Consider the following 17,998-nt stretch of genomic DNA (forward strand, 5'->3'; position numbering starts at 1 on the left):
TACTGGATTGCCTCGTCCTGCCTTAATATAAGGGGCAGTGCTTAGTCTTACTACAACTTGATGTGCCATGTTTTGTTGACATCCATGGGAAGCGTACCCTTTTCTGAATAGAAATGGGGGAGGAGAGGATTGGGAGTAGGGGGGAGTGGAAGGATTGGAAGGAGGAGAAACTGTGGTCTGGATATGAAGTCAATTTAAAAGCTGCTCTGGCAAACCTGAACTTGACCCACAGAGCTAGCAAAGCTATGGAAACAGGAGCAAATCCATCAACCCATACCGGAAGAATTTGCACTTGCCATCTTATCCAGCCAGCATTTTCCTACCCAGAATTCCAAAAGCCCCTCTCCCCCAGGAAGCATGCTGAACCCCCATCTTCTATAAGATGAGAAGCGCTAGCTCAGCGCTCCATTCCCTAGGTCTGGGCATATCTGTCCCTACTGTGTCTCCATCAGTGGCATCCAAGGAAACAGTGGTCACCCATCATGCTTTTCCCCAGCATCCTCCAACAGTCATTTCCCCAGCTGTTGCTTTCTCTCCTAGGACCCCTCCCTTCAGGTCTCCGGAAGCTATCCTATCTCCCCGCAGTCCTAACAATTTCAGCAAAAGCTGAGTTTTATCAAACACAACTTAAAAAGAAAGTCACAGAGGAAAGACGGGCTTAGATTTAGACTTTCTAAACCATCTGCGTGTGTTTGAATCCCTTAAATGTGGCAGACATCTCTATTTCATAAACCTCTAACTCAATTTTGTTTCTTAAGTATTTGTAAAATTTCCACGAGAACATCCAACAATGCTCGGTGGCATTGGCTTAAAATAGAAGCAAGGAAACTGGATAACAACAGCAGCCCACCAAGGCCACCCAAGTGGGAAAGCCAACCCACAGAGGAGCTGAAAACTCCAGGGACACAGACCTCTGGGAAAATCTTGCACTTCCTCTTCTATGGGGAGGACTATGGAGTCGCATGTCACGTACATGCCATTATTTTTTTTTTTAATCATCAAAAAGTGACTAGCCACGCTTCATTGTTAACATACTTCACTCAAAGAGCATCACAGTTTACCACAACCAACCACCAGTGTACGGAACCCACTATAGGCTGTCTCCCGGATTACCCAAACCTACAGTAACTCTGTTTAATTCCATAGCTCACTCCTGGCAGGAAAGTAGTGTAGGCCTCTGGGGGAATAACTTTGAAATCTGAAATTCTCTTGGCCTACGACTTTAAGCACTCCTGAGTGCTTAGCATTTCCGGTTGGCTCATCGTACCTTCTGTATGGCAGACTGACATGAACAGTTTCAGCCATTCAAGCAACCCTTGGGTTAGAGCATTTGTGAAGATAAGAATTCCCCGAGGAGCCTTCCCTTCACCACAGCTAACAATAGCATTTCCTTGTTCAAAGCAGCCCCTCCAATAAGAGCCCAAACCACACCCCACCACACCCAGTAATGGGAACCTCACTGACAAATGTTTCTCATCTGCGTCCAATCAGTTTATAGGGCATTATACAGAGCCACGAATGCATTCCATATGTGTTCCGTCTCGGAAACCCTGAAGCCTCCTCCCCAAACCAAATCACACTACTATTATCATTGTTGTTATTTAACATTTGTTCTTTTTTACAAGTGTGAAGTGCATCACAATCATTTATTAATACTTTATCATCTGGAGCCCAACCCCTGCACATTTGGATACCCAAATCAGAGATAACTCAGAGAGCTGTATTCCATGGCTATAACTTTGGTGCCCTCCCTCCACCTATGCTATGCATCTGCCCTTATCTTCCAAAGACAGAAAGAGGGTAACGGGACAGGGGACCCATGTGGGATTTCTCTGAGAGAAACAGTTAGTGCAACTAAAGCAGAGGGATCCCAGCTCCTTCTGAACACTGTGAGCATGGGGAGCGGCCACACCTTTTAATCCCAGGGTAGAGACGGATAGTGAGACTCTCCAGAACACTCTACTGAGAAATCTGCAAGTAAGGGGGGATGTGGTGGTTTCGATGGGATGGCTCCCATAGGCTCATGTGTTTAAATACTTGGCCTCCAGTTGATAGAACTATTTGGGAAGGACTAGGAGGTGTGGCCCTGTTAGAAGAGGTGTGTCACTGGAGGTGGCCTTTGAGGTTTCAAAGGACTCACATCATTCCCAGCATGTTCTCTGGCCCTGGTTGAAGATTAAGATGTAAATTTTCAGCTTTTCCAAACAACTGTTAAATGCCATGCTGCCCCTCCCCTCCCCCCATGATGACCTCTCAACCTTCCAAAACTCTAAGCCCAATTAGACACTTTCTTTCATAATTTCCTTTGGTCATGATGGCTCTTCATGGCAATAGAGAAGTAACTAAGACAGAAGTTGGTACCAAGGAGTGGCTATTCCTGTGATAAGCTTAACTGTGTTGTTTTGGGGGAGGAATGTAGAAGACTTTGGGACTTCACACTTGACAAATGGTTGAATGCTATAAGCAGAACACAACAGGTCATCTGAGTAAAAGCCTGGAAGATAGTGCTGAGAGTCATCTTTACTATGGAGGACCAACAGGGAACAATGTTAGCAACTAGGCTAGAGATCCTCCTTGTAATATTTTAGCCAAAAATATGGCAACTTTCTGTCCTTGTCCCCAGAACTTGCTCAAGGATAAATTAAAAGTAATGAACTGATTTCTTCGGCCAAGGAGATTTCAAGGTAGACTAATATTGACTCTTTCCACATTTATTAGTAACCACTCTTATTCAGATGTGCATTGAAAAAGAACAAATGGGATAGAAAGAGATTTAAAAAATGTAAAGCTTGAAAAAAAGCACCAAGAAATTTAAGCTTGGAGCCAAGACTTGTGCTGAAAGAGCTTAGGAAACTAAGGAGAGGCTTGTCCCAAACTGGGATAAAGGGAGGTGTGGCCTTGGGGCAAAACCCCACCCAGACAGGCTTTCAATTTTTTCAAAAGGAAAGGTCTAAGGAATTTTCTGTTCCTAAAAAGCAACAACAACCAGAAGCTGCTAAAAATGAGATTTAAAGAAGGCCAGGCTCCATCCCAAGCTAGCAGCTGAACTTGACAGTGTTATCTACATAGTTCTAGCTTTACAGTTATGAAGGACGCATGAGTTAAATATTATAGAATCTTCCTCCCTGGTTAAGGAGAGGCTCGGAGGACATTTGGAGTGGCATCCCTGGGGCAGGCAAGCCTTGAGATGCCTTTGGATGAAGTTGTGAAGGTGAAGCCTGGCTTGCATCGGAGGTGCCAGGCCTATGGGAACCCTGACAAGGAAAGCTGCACACAGGGAATGGAAGCATCCCAAGAGAGAGGAGTGTGTTGTAGGCAGCACAGCTGGATGGGATGAGCTATTTAAGCCGTTTGCCCTCAGCCAGGGAACTGCAAGACTTGGAATTTACTCTGCCGGGTTTCCTTCTTGCTTTGATCAAGTATTTCCTCATTATTCTCTGACTGCTTCTATTCAGAACGATAATGTATATTTTGTGTCATTGTATGTTGGAAGTATGTAATTTGCTTTTTATTTTGCAGGGAATTACAAGTAAGAGACTTTGGACTTTTAAACAGTGTTGAGATTGAAAGACTATGGGGACTTTTGAAGGTAAAGCAAATGCATTTTGCACTCGGATATGATCACAAGCCTATGGGGACCCAGGAGTGGAATAGGGTGTGTGGTTTGGATGAGAGTGGCTCCCATAGGCTCATATGTTTAAACTTGGCCCCAGGCCTTGTTGAAAGAGGCATGTCAGGGAGCAGGTTCTGAGATGTCAAAGACTTTCACCATTCCCAATATGTTCTCCGTCTCCTGCTAATAAGATTTCCTGCTACTTACTGCTATATGCCCCATCATGCTGCAAGCATAATTAAATGCTTTCTTCTATAAGTTGCCTTGATCATGGTGTTTTATCACAGCAACAAGAAAGTAACTAAGATAGGAGTAAGATGGTATGTGAGTCTGTGTCTGTGCTAGAACTTTCTAGGAAGAAAACAATCTACGGGGTTATTCACTCAGGGCATTCCATCCCTAGCCAGTTCTAAAATTCTAGGAAGATGGTACCTTCCTACCTATTCCCTCCTCTGGCACTCTCAGGTCAAGTTCATAGGCCATTCAGTGTACTTGGACATTTTAGGACAGTAACCTAAGCAGAAAGGACATAGAAGATTGATTGACTATGAGATTAAATGTGACATCACCCACAGCCTAGAAGCTAGTTTCACACTTTGGGACAAGCCCTTCCTTGCACACACCTGTTTCATGTTCGACGTGGCTCTGAATTAAAGATTCTTAGAGTCTGTTGCTTAGGAAGCATGCCTGGGGCTTTGCTGCTTTAATCAATGGCAGCAGCCTTCGAGGTGCACTCTAAAATATGTGAATATTCAGACTTTTCTCAGCTGGAGACTCCCATGCATTTTTACTCCACCTCAGTGCCTGCTAGCACTTGTCTGTTAGCCAGAACTAGCCTAACACAAAATAAATGAATGAGTAGAAACAATTAATGAGAAAGCTCCAGGAGCCTGCATCTTCTAGAGTTGCTTTTCATGACCCAGACGGCTTGTGTTTGGGGTTTCATGTTGCATGAAGGGGCTGCAATCATGCTTGCTGGAGGAGAACTGTTCCTTGCTCATTTGAGGAAATTCCATAGATCATAGTTGATGGCATACTGGAAAATCGTCCTGATTTCAAGGCATTAACTCCCACCCACCCCTGCCCATGTAGACACAGTAGAAGAGCATGGGATTTTAAGCTTACTGGTTACCACCCCAGGAACCAAGGCCATGTCTCTCACTGATGTGACTGCTCCAAGCCTCAGTGTCCACCTCTGTATGTGCTCCAGGAGGGATGCCTGGGGGAGGGAATAATGGGCCCACTTAAAGGAAGGTACTTGTCAAACACTAGCTTATTATCACAAGGGTTAAATGAGCCACATCTTAAACCTCCCTGGCCCAATTTCTCACACTTCCCAGTGAACCAACATGGTGCAGACATTCTAAATTGCAGCCCTCAGGCTCTTCCAAGTTCCTGCACCCAGAACCCAGCTGTCAGGAGTCAAAGATAGCTCCTGGCAAAATTCAAGAAGCCTGGGCTTCAGAAGTGAAGTGGGAGAGGAAAGAAAATGTCCGTGCACCTTAAACCAAAGGGTCTCTCCTGCCTGGGCCCAACCCCACTGCACTTCAGGGGAAATAGGACAGAACCTCTGAGGCTCTGAAGCCATCCACCTCAGGTTTCCTCTCACAGTCTTGCCTGGATAGGACCCAAGAGTTTTAATTAAATGTGAGAAGGAGGAGGAAGGAAGGAGGGAGGGAGGAGAAGAAGAAGAAAACCCTTCTCTCACACAAAGAGCAAGCCATTGCCATCCAGCATGGGAAGAGCTGGCCCTTGGAGAGGTGCTGTGTCACCTGGTGCCTTCTCACATGATAATTAGAAGCAGAAGAGAAGTGTGGGGAAGGCACTAGAAGAGGAGAGAGCAGCTAGTGTGATAGCCCCTGGCCCCCTCCCCAAAGTGCTCCAACTGTGGCTTCCTCAAAGTGATTATAATTGTTTAAACAAGATTAAACAAGCATGGAATTTGAGAGGGAGAAGGAAGAAATTTTAAAAACAAATAGCGAGGGAATTTTTCTTTGCAAAGACCCGAAACAAATCTAAACCGTAAGAATAGTTCTGATTTAGTAGCCTTGAAAGATCCCAGGTGAATATATCCAACAGAAAGTGTCCAGAGGAAGTGAACGTCCCAGAGTGAACACTTACAGAGGAAATGGACGACCCAGGGTCACCGCTTCCACTATGCCATCCATGCTAACACACACACACACACACACACACACACACACACACACACACACAGCCTTAATGCATTTCTGCTTAAAACAAACACCATCATCAGCTCCATAAAGTAAAAAAATTGCACACCCAGTGTAAGTCCCAAGACCAGCACAGTAGATCCACCAAAGAGTGCCAAGATTTTAGGACATCAGGGATCCAAAGCCTCTGGAGGATAAAGCTTTCACTACTTAGCAATGAGGACAAAGCTCTCCAGTTTGCCCTTTCACAGTATACAACTTTCTAACTGGACCTTCCAACTCCTCCCTGGCCCTAATCTCCCATTCATTCATTACAGAACTTGCACAGTCGCTCTTTAGCCTGTGGAATACCCTCCCCTAGTTCTCGATGGCCCAGGAAGCCCCACTCACTCCTCAGAATTTACAGAACAGTGCTTACTCAGGGCAGCGGAGATGGTCAGTTGACTCAAGTCAACCCCCAAACCCAGGTAAAAATGCTGCTGGAATGGAGCACAGTAGGATCCCAGGCTGGGGAGGCAGAGGCAGGAGGAGCCCTCGGGCCCTCTGGCCAGCCTCATCTAACAATCTGACGGTAAGCTCCTGGTCAGTGAAAGACCCTGTCTCAAAGAAGTGGGTGGTACTCCTGAGGGTGTCACCCAAGATTGTCCACTAACCTGCACATGTACATACTCACAAAGAAACATGTGAAAACACACAAAGGCATATGTGAGTGCACACACACACACACACACACACACACACACACACACAGTATTCAGCCAAGCTTTTCCTCAACTGTCATCACTCCCTCCCAGCACAGATTTCTAGCCATGCAAGGAACACTTCTTTACTGCTATTGGCTTCCATGGTTCTGTTTCTCAGAGTTGAATTTAAGTCGCTATGCCTCAGAAATAACTGCACTTCCAGTACCTACACTGGAGAACATAGCAGATGTGGTTCTGATTATATGCACAGTGGTGCAGGGTGACTCCTCAGTGGTTGGGGACAGGGTGATTTAGGATCGTAGGGTTAGCTTAGCTACTAGAGAGAAGCCTCCATCATGGTTCAGAAGCCCACCACCTCCTTGTGCACCCCTACTTTTCATAATCAAACACCAATATGTGGGAACAGCAGGCAAGGCCAATACTGAACTGGCCTGGCAACTTGCCATTTTAATGAAGCCGAAACTTCCAAATTGAAAGGAAGTCTAGAAGCCATGGGACCTCCTCCACAGATGTTCAGTCCAACAGTGGATCTCACATCATAAAGGAGGAACCCTGCCCTTATGAAATAAGCTTCCTTCTTATATTTTAAAGAATAGTATGTAAGTATTCAGCCTTATTCACAACGGATCCTCATCGTGGAGTTCCATGGGGCTTTGGGCTGTAAAACTTCATTTAAATTCTTACATTCAGTTCTATGTGTCTCTTTTCAGAGACAACGGGGGATTATGCAAGGGTGACCAGTTATCCAGTTATTACATCACAACCCCCACTTAACCCACACAATCCCAAAGTTCCCTGTGCTCCTTGCTCAATAAAGTCTCATTTAAACAAGAGTCTAACAGCCAAGAAGGGAAAAGAATATGATTCGAAATGTTCTGGAATTTCTCTGATTATTAAAATGCAATCAAATAATAAACCATAGGTATTTTATAATCTCCTTTCCCCATATGTTTGCCTTTGATCAAAGTAAAGTCACCACACACGCGCGCGCGCGCGCACACACACACACACACACACACACACACACGCACACGCACACGCACACGCACACACTGACTCTCTTTTGATTGTTTCTGGCCAAGCAGGCTGAAGCCATCTCCATAGTACCTCACCTCACCAGCCCTCCTGATACAATTTACTTACCCTACAGCTTCTAAATTCCCTTCCTCTCCTCCCCCACTTCCCTATCTCTGCCCTACAAGCAAGTCCCAGGAACTTCCTCAGAATGAAAACTCTCCTGCCCTAACCCCATGTCACAGGGTAACAGGAATTGGCCCCCATGGCACAGAAAGACAGCGTCTTGTCTCCCCTGTCCCCTTTGCTGTCACTGACTTTCCAGTGAGACAAAGCCCACATCACTTGATAGTTCTCCTTTGACATTACCCTTGCATAATCCCCACTGTCTCTAAAAAGAGATGCATGATACAGAATGCAAGAATTTAAGTGTCCTTTCACAGCACAAAGCCCTGCGGAACTCCATGAAGGGGAGCCATTTCTAATGAGGCTGGAGAGCAATACTTGTACAATCGTGCTTAAAAAATAATAGGGAAACTTATTTCACAATTAGACAACAGTTCCCAAGGGGCCTGTGTACTGGACACCCAGGCATGCTGTGAGATGCATACTGATAGATGTGTGTGCCCCAGAATGATAGGCAAGGCTAAGCATTTCCAGGCAACCCTGGCAATGAGGTATGATTTGAGGGTCTCTCAGACAACCCCAACCTTTCTACCAAAAGCATATGTCCACTTATATAACAAAGTACCATCCTGTGTTGCTCAAAGCATTAAAGCAATAGGAGGCTGAACCCCTCAAAATTTGTCAATAATTAATGTTCTCTGATGTCTTCAACAAATTTTGACCAGAACGAAAGAAGTGAGAAAAGGTCTGCATTTGCTGCAGTTAAGCTTTGTGTGTGTCCAGGACAAACATGGTGTGAGAGAAGAGTAAGTGGAGAAATAAAGGATGCTCTGAAGAGACTGGCAGAAGCCCAGCAAGGAGCCAGGCTGCCAGACCCCAGCCCTGAGCCCCTCTGCCAGCTCCGCTCACAGCTGGTTGATAGACAGGTTGTCAAGAGCTTGGCGAGAGTGCCCTCTAGTGGAAGGAACCAGAACTTGACTCCCCTCTGCTCTGTAGTTCAGCTTGGGTTTAAATCTTCTGCAACTTCTTCCATCATTTCTTCAGTCAGTAGGCATGGGTTGAATTCCCCTTATATGATAAACACCAAGTGGACATGTGACTAAGGCTTGGCCATCACTCTCAAGAGAGTTTCAACCAGATGACAAGATTGGAGAACTTGTGGTAGGGACGTGTGTGTGAGTGTGTGTGCGTGTGCGTGGGTGCGTGTGTGCCTGTGTGTCTGTGTGTCTGTGTGTGTGTGCAGGCATGTGTACATTCATGCTTGTGTATTGTGTGGATGAGCTAAAGGCAGAGGAGGTAAATCAGGATGGTCTGCCCAACAGATGTGAGTCTCACACTCAGATGTTCAGCAGGTACACAAAAGAAGGAGAGGTATGCCTGGCTAGACAGCAGGGACCAGGGGTGTTCTCCCATCTGGAGAGAGACAATGGAAAGTCAGAAGAGTGAGGTAACCCCATGGGTGCTTTCTCATTCATATAAACATGATAGGAAGCTAGACAACAGCACGCTACTTTATAGATACGAATGCTTTACTCTGATGTAAGGGAACTGAAGTTGATCCTCAGGGAAGCACAACTAAAGGCCAACAGAAAATGAGGGTCTAAATTAGAACCAGGACAAGAAGCAGGGTGGAGGAAAAGACATGGAAAGGAGCAGGTCAGCAAGACGTGGTTACAGAGTGGATCTGGCGATGGAATGGGAATGGAGAGACTCCAATCAATTTCTACCTTCCGCAAAGGGGTGGGGACTAGCTTGATGGTGTGTTGCTCACCAGACTAGGAATCATGAAAAAGTGTGTAAGGAAAACTAGGGATCATGAAAAAGTGTGTAAGGAAGATTGGGATCATGAAAAAGTGTGTAAGGAGGACGGTAAGTTCTATTTGGAACATGGGGAATTGGATGTACTTAAGAGGAAAATTCTGGGAGGTAATTGGTAATTGACTGTTTAGTCTGAAGCCTGGGGAATTGATGTAGGGTTGGCAGTAGTCTATGACATTGGGGGAGGGGACAGTCTTCCAAGGTAGCAGCCACCATGAAAAGAGAATCGAATCGCTGGGGTCAGGCTCTGAGGCAAAGCTTGCTGGTAAGAGGACAGAAGAAGAAAAGCAGGTACCAGGCGGGCTAAGAAGACTGAGAAAGAGCCGGCTAGGTGATTCATTAGCGTTTAATGGCTCCTAGTGGAACCGGAAGACTAACAATCACTTATGTAACACTCAGCACGTGGGTGACATCCAAATCTAGCTAGATCCCCTACTGTAGCAACATGAGCAGGAAAGTCACTGTAACACTGCACAGACCCACATTCCAGTCTGTATCCAGGCTGACTAGCATGGCTCCTCCCACCCAAGGGGCAGTGAGTGGTGTGAGTCAGGCCTTCCAGTGTGTGATCTTCACCAAATGGGCACTGCTAACTGATGTCTTGTGTGTTCACCCAAGTTCAGAAATGGACCCTGACATTTCTGAGTAACCTCAAAGACTCCACTCAACAATGCTATAAGGTAGGGATAAGTGGCTGATGTTTCCTATTTACAAATAAGCTCATCAACTAAGAAACACTATGCAATGTGCCTAACAGCACATACTCCTCAGCAAAGGGGTTCCTTTCAAACCATGTCATCTCCAGAGTGTCCCATCTGAACAGTGAGGATCAGAGAGAACTGAACACACACACACACACAGAGAGAGAGAGAGAGAGAGAGAGAGAGAGAGAGAGAGAGAGAGAGAGAGTACCAGATGGCAGCCACTCTTAACTAAATCCCAATTAATTTGTTCTTAGTTCTACAAGGATCCCTCTCATTCCTACTAAGTCCCTCACCCTGCTCAGTGCCTCTGTTTCCCTGTGGAAAATGGGAATAAAGGTCTGGTACCTCTGTTCTTCCTTCCTAAGGAGTAAACCTATGGAAGTCACATCTGAGGCTTTGGGAGCTGTAGGAGGAAGTGAGGGCCAGAACGGGTTAGACAGGGGGGACAGTTCTGTCCTTTACCTCAATTTGAGTAGCTGGGCACACTGGGAAGTTCCAGACCAGTGTGTGGATGCCTGTTACTCACTATAGTCACTTCTGAAGCTGAGGACAAGTGGGAATGTTGGGAGAGTAATGTTCCCCACAATAAACAGCAAGCAAATGAAAGCTCGATGGACCATCAGCTGGAAAGCAGCCAGCTGCATCTGGACCAGCTAGACTGACCATGGTGCCTACCCTCCTTTATTCAGCTGCTTCTCCAGGTTCTGTTTCTAAGTTCCCATTCTAAACAAAAAGGCCCAGACGTCACTATCGGATGCAATGTAAGAAATCTCCGATTGGGATTTCTCTAAAATGTTTCACACATGTGTGCTACGTAAATACACACCTCTAACTAATCTGTCAGCAAGGGAAACAAACTACCTTGAAGGCATCTCACCACCTCAGTCACAGAAGCAACTGACCCTCTGGTGTTTGGAATATTCTGTGCCAAGTTCTCCACAAGCCTAGCCCACCCTCAGCCCACCTGTTCCTGGAAGCCACCTCCTCTAGAAGTTCTTAGAAGAATTCAGTTACAGTTTCCTCTGCCCCTCCCAACCTCAGTCTGAATGGTTGGGTGGTTCCCACGAGCTACTTTCCCACCTCCTCAACCATTCGCTTACTGTGTTTTCCTGCCTCCAAAACACACTAAACTCGGGTACATGGCTGATGTGTATTCTCTCCTGGCAAGGCTCTGAAGCCTTCTCTAGTCACGTGCACTCTGAGTGGCTCTGTCAGCAGCACAGGAAGAGTCCTCCAGAGGCGCCAGCCAAGTGTTAACAAGGCATGTGTGAGCAGCAAGCAGGTGACCATTCAACAGCCTTTTGCTGACCTCCCCCTATCCACTCCACAGTGTGCTAATGTTACTGTGGCCTAGCTGTGCCGAGAGGGGGCAAATTGTGAAGGACAGTCCTTACAAGGACAAAGCAACGCCACCCCACTTGGCACCGCGATTCCATTTACAAACATTTCTCAAACACTGCCATTTTGTCCCCACCTCTAGAAGAAAGGCTGATATTGCTACAAGCCAGCCAATAGCAGTACTACCACCCAGACACAAACACAGACATCTATGGACTATAATCCAAACAGTAGGTGGGAGGTGCCAGGAAGACACAGACCATGAGCACATATTCAATGTGTCTAAAGAATCACAGAGGATCAGCCACTCGGGAGTCTTGGGCAGAGAGAGGGTAAACATTCAGAAATAGACTTCAGGACAGCCGAAAATTGGTCCCCTCCAGACCATCGATCCTATCAGCATTGTTTTGCTCCACGTAAGGGCCACAGTATCACTCTCCAATCAATCAGATTCTCAGCATGTGAGGAGATAACTGGATCTCAAATGGCATCTACCTTCTGGAGGAAAGTAACATTAGCCTTTCTACTGCTATGACCAAGAGTTCTGCTAAGTGGACTTCTCGGGAAGTCTTCCCGGCTGGCTCCTGCATGTCCCCTCTCTCTGCAGTCTCCAGAGCCCCTGCTGCTTGCTCTGTGATCATTGGAGCCCTGTGTTGGAAGTGAGTATGAACATGCATTTCCATGGAAAAGCATAGCACATGTGTCTGCCTCTCCCTCTCCAGGCCTCCAAGGCTTCAGTAATGCTACACAAATTCTGTTGGCATGAGCAAGCTTGGCCAGTGTGTCCTGTTGTCTTAAAGGTCTCTTGAAGGGAAACAATGACTCGGGAAGCCAGAGAAAGGCAGGCCGATAAGGCAGTGAGGGCAGCAGCTAGAGGTTGGTTCTAGCTGTGTAGCAGCCTCCAGCCCTGGGCAGTGAGTCTGCCCATCTTCTTCCCAGTGTTCCTCTGTCCTTATAACTCCCTCCTGGGCCTTTCCCTGATGTCTTCTACAGCATGGCCCATCCTCCAGTTCCCCAGTCTGCGGCTTCTTTCCACCTCAGCTTGGTTGTCAATTTTGATAGGACTTAGAATCGCCTAAGACACAAAGCTCTGTAGGCATCCTCAAAAGTGTTTCCAGAGAGGTTTTAGTGATGAGGAAAGACACACCCTGCCTGGACAATACATCCCATTGGCTGGAGTTACACACTGAATAAAAAAGAGAAAGTGTACACTAGCAAGCCGTCTCAGCAGGTACAGTTGCTTGCCGTCAAACCTGGTAGCCTGAGATCAATGCCAGAGTCCGCATGATAGGCCAGAACTGAGTCCCAGAGCTGTGCTCTGACTCCCACATGTGTACACAAAGAAATGTAAAAAATGCTGTGAATATTTACATATCTTTCTGTCATGGTCTGAATGTTTTGCCTGGATGTAGGTATTGTACTGTATGTGTGCCTGGTGCCCGTGGAGGTCAGAAGAGGATGTCAGGGTGTCAGATCAGCTAGAACTGGATTCATGTAAGTCCCGGTAGCCAGGCACAGGTACTCACAGAGCAACAAGGGAATGTGACTGCTGAGCCAGCTGCCCAGCTCCCTGTGGTGATTTGTTTTTAACAGAAAAGTAAGCTGAGCATCTCTCCTCCCTGGCTGCACACACCATGTGCCCAGCTGCCCCATGCTTTTTTCACCAGGCTTCACGCCATGATGTACCCTTACAAGTCAACACAAACTGTCCTTTTTCAAATTGCTTTTGCCGGGCATTTTGTGCCAGCCATGAAGAAATTAGCTAGCACAATCGTCCATCACTTCTTTCTGTGTTTTCCAGTTCCGAACCATTGGAGGGGACATGGAGTGGCCAGGCTCATCTTTTCCCACAAGCATGCCTCTGGCAGGCCTACAGTTTACTTGCAGCTAGGTCAAGACACCCTCCCAATCAGGGAATGGCCTTGTAGGAAAATAAAAACCATGTGTTTGTCAGAGCCTGGAGCAATGAGGGAAGTTGGGTGGAACCACAATGCCACCCACTCCCTGTGTTCAGGTGTGCCTTTCCTTCCCCTCCACCAATGGCCCAGGGCCATGCCCTTCCTACTTCACACCTGGAATTCCAGGAAGCCTGTTAGATGAACTCCTGCTTCCCATACTCAGCCAGAATCTAAACTTTATTCTTGCTGGTATTCTCTCTCATTCTCCCCACCCTCTCTCTCTCTCTCTCTCTCTCTCTCTCTCTCTCTCTCTCTCTCTCTCTCTCTCTCTGTGTGTGTGTGTGTGTGTGTGTGTGTGTGTGTCTATTCTCTGTCCCTCTCTATCTCTGCCTCTCTGTGTTCTCTGTCTCTTTCTCTGTTCTTTGCTCCTGTCTCTCTCTGTCTCTTTGTCTCGGTCTCTCTCCCCCTCTGTAATTCTCTGAAGCATTCATTATCCTACTTCCATTGTCTTGTTAACTTATCAACTAGATTACAAAACCTGCACAGTCAGGGAAGCTCTCACTTTCCCTGTGTGTGTGGTAAAAGTGACCGGATGGATCGGCTCGTGTCGGGAAGGCCAGAAGCATGAGACAGAGTTCTTGTAGTTAGCTCAGGGAAAGAGTGACTGGCTTCCCATCACTGTTCAGTGCAAGATAGACCTGCAGGCACATGATAATACCATCAGCCACACAAGCCATGATCCTCTGCCCTGCTCCTCCCTCGGGGATGCAGAAATAGGGACAGGACCATAGCTTATGGCTCTGCCTCCCTGAGCACCATGACTGAGCCCTCATCTGCCCTGAAGAGTCCCTGGAGAAAGCCCTTCTTATGGACATGATGCTCATGTCCATATGGACATGTTGGAAACAAGTGAAAATGGCAAGCTCCAGGTTCACTGACAGGACCCTGTCTCAAATAACCAAGGTGAACAGCAATAGAGGGAAACACCCAGCACTGACTTCCAGTCTTAGTGCGTGCACATGTGTGTACAATGACTCCAGCTAAACACACAGGCAGGGCATGTTCTAGGTCTGGTTCTGTTGCCACAGCTGTCTGTATGTCCTTCTGTCCGCTTTGGCCATTTGTCTCCAGCCCTTGCTGCCTCCCAGCGCTACTGTAAAAGTCACAGGCAGTGGTACCGGTAAGATGGGTGCTGTCGTTGCCATAGTCATCAATAGTAGACAGGCAGTTGGCCTAGTGAAGCTTAGAGCCCCACGCCCTCCCCAGGGGTTCACTGTCTAAACTAAACAGGCCCAGACCTGCATGTTAGAGGCAGGGACAGTGGGAGAGCTGTCCATGGAAACAGCCAGACTGTGCTCTGCCGTATACACTATGTATCCAATGGGGCCAAGCAGCTGTTTATTCTCAAACAGGCGTGTTTCCAGTGCCTGTCATCACAATAGAAGAAGGGAGAAGGGGTGATTCCAGCCCGTGCCATCCTAGTTCCAGATGCTCTCAGGTGAGTTTGACTCACTTGGCAATTGGCCAAGTTCCCCTTTGCCTTCCTTTTCCCACAGAGGGAAACTGCGTGTGAGGGAGAACTGAGGCTTGCTCACACTGGTACATCTGAAAAGTTGTTCCAGCCCCCCCCCCACCATGGTGCCTCAGGTCAGCAATCTCAGAGACTGCCCAGGCCAACACTTGCAGGGCGTCTCTGGTGACACCTACAGCAGTGGAATGATATCTGGACACTAGGGACTGATGGAAAGGTTCTGTAGCTCTAAGACAGTCCAGATTTGCCCCCCAATAAAGTGAGGCTCTGACACAGTTCCTGATACCTTCATAGAGAGGGCACACAGCACATGAGTGTACATAGAAAACACAGCACACAAGTGTACATGGTTCACACAGCACACAGCACACGAGTGTACACAGGGCACACAGCACACGAATGTACATAGGACCCAGCACACAAGTATACACAGTTCACACAGCACACAAATGTACATAGGGCACACAGCACATGAGTGTACCCAGTGCACAAAGCACATGAGTGTACACAGTTCACACAGCACACGGGTGTACACAGTTCACACAGCACACAAGTATACACAGTTCACACAGCACACAAATGTACATGGTTCACACAGCACACGGGTATACACAGTTCACACAGCACACAAATGTACATGGTTCACACAGCACACAGCACACGAGTGTACACAGGGCACACAGCACACGAATGTACCTAGGACCCAGCACACAAGTATACACAGTTCACACAGCACACAAATGTACATAGGGCACACAGCACATGAGTGTACCCAGTGCACAAAGCACATGAGTGTACACAGTTCACACAGCACACGGGTGTACACAGTTCACACAGCACACAAGTATACACAGTTCACACAGCACACAAATGTACATGGTTCACACAGCACACGGGTATACACAGTTCACACAGCACACAAATGTACATGGTTCACACAGCACACGAGTGTACATAGGGCACACAGCACATGAGTGTACACAGTTCACACAGCACATGAGTGTACACAGGGCATATAACACGAGTGTACACAGGGCACACAACACATGAGTGTACACAGTTCACACAGCACACGAGTGTACATGGTTTACACAGCACACATATGTACACAGTTCACACAGCACATGGGTGTACACAGGGCACACAGTACATGGGTGTACACAGTTCACATAGCACACAAGTGTAGAGGATTCACACAGCACACGAGTGTACACAGTTCACATAGCACACGGGTGTACACAGTTCACACAGCACACGAGTGTACACAGGGCACACAGCATACAAGTGTACACGGTTCACACAGCACACGAGTGTACACAGGGCACACAGCACACGAGTGTACACAGTGCACACAGCACACGAGTGTACACAGGGCACACAGCACACGAGTGTACACAGTGCACACAGCACACGAGTGTACACAGGGCACACAGCACACGAGTGTATAGGATTCACACAGCACACGAGTGTACATAGGGCACACAGCATACAAGTGTACACGGTTCACACAGCACACGAGTGTACACGGTTCACACAGCACACGAGTGTACACGGTTCACACAGCACACGAGTGTACACGGTTCACACAGCACACGAGTGTACACAGTGCACACAGCACACGAGTGTACACAGGACACACAGCATACAAGTGTACACAGTTCACACAGCACATGGGTGTACACAGTTCACACAGCACACAAATGTACATGGTTCACACAGCACACAAGTGTACACAGTTCACACAGCACACAAATGTACATGGTTCACACAGCACACGGGTATACACAGTTCACACAGCACACAAGTGTACATGGTTCACACAGCACACGGGTATACACAGTTCACACAGCACACAAGTGTACACAGGACACACAGCACATGAGTGTCTAAAAGAACCTCACCAAAGCAGCTCCAGTACTTATCTGGCAGAGGACACCATGATCACAAAGGTGGTTTTCCCAGGACAAGCTTATCTATCCATTTTTCTCCAATATACTGACCCCTGTGATTTCCCCAAATGTGGGAAACTTGTCTGCATAGTTTGTGGTAGTGGGGCATTGCATGCATGCTCTCTCCTGCTTAGAAACAATTTTTAATTAAAAAAAAAAGAAAGCCCAACTTCACAGTTGCCAGCCTATTCAGGTTCCTGGATGTCCCGGTTTTGAAGGATATGAACATCATCCATGCAAATGCTGAAGTAGGAAGTACATGGGACAGACCAAGTGACTTGTGCTTCAGGGACTGACAGCCAGGGAGGCTGCACAGAGCTGGAAATCAGCGCCAGTTCAAGGTCTCCTTGTGTCACAATCACCCACATTCCTAATCGAAGAGCCTAGAGACAGTGTCTGAAGTAGTCAGCCATCTTGCAGTCAGAATTCAGCCTAGAGGAGGAAACCACAGAGAGGGAGTCCCAGAGGATGCCAGGAGAGCCAAGAAAGGAATTTTCAAGTGGCAGTCTGGAGGTCGGTAGCTATTGACACCTTATGCCAGGGCCATGGACTCTAATTTAGATGTGGCCTATAAATTTAGTTCTATCTTCCTGATGGTTAACAAGTCCCTTCTTGTAGAGATGGTTTTTCTTTTTCCTCAGGAGACCATCATCTGATGCTTTGCAAAAATGTGAAAAATAATGAAGATGGTTCTAATTATAAGGCTGACCTTTTCAACACACTTCCACTGAGGAGCAGATGTCAGGAACCCACAGGAAAGGGTCAGAGAGAAAGCGGGTTAGGGCCAGTGAAGACAGAGCTACAAGATGGCCCATCTCCTCAAGGGAAGCCCCCGGGTCCTCCCCTTGGGTGACCCAGCAAAGGAAGTTTCCATCAAGAGAGGGCCTGACTCAACCTCTCCCAAGCAAACCAGACACCAGCCACCAAACTGCTAGCACAAGAGTTTCCATAATGAGACGCTTCCAGGAAAGCCCGTAAAACCTTTACTGTAAATTCAATAAACTGGATTTTGAACATGGGGGGTGGTGGGAGAGCCTGGGGCCATACCACCACCTCTACCCTCCCTTCCCTCTCTTGTCACACGCAGAAGACAAAAAGTCAGCCCACCCTGCTCCCACTGCCAAGACCT

The 17,998-nt window shown here is 47.2% G+C and overlaps 1 non-coding gene across 1 annotated transcript; it reads left to right on the plus strand.

The window, feature by feature from the left end:
* The first annotated feature begins 16,834 nt into the window (after nt 1–16,834).
* LOC127233137 (U1 spliceosomal RNA) lies at nt 16,835–16,998 on the plus strand. Its single transcript, XR_007835444.1, has one exon. It is a non-coding gene; the product is annotated as a U1 spliceosomal RNA (small nuclear RNA).
* The last annotated feature ends 1,000 nt before the right edge of the window (nt 16,999–17,998 follow it).

Source organism: Phodopus roborovskii, unplaced genomic scaffold (genome assembly GCF_943737965.1).
Source record: "Phodopus roborovskii unplaced genomic scaffold, PHOROB, whole genome shotgun sequence".
In the NCBI taxonomy this organism is placed as follows: Eukaryota; Metazoa; Chordata; class Mammalia; order Rodentia; family Cricetidae; genus Phodopus; species Phodopus roborovskii.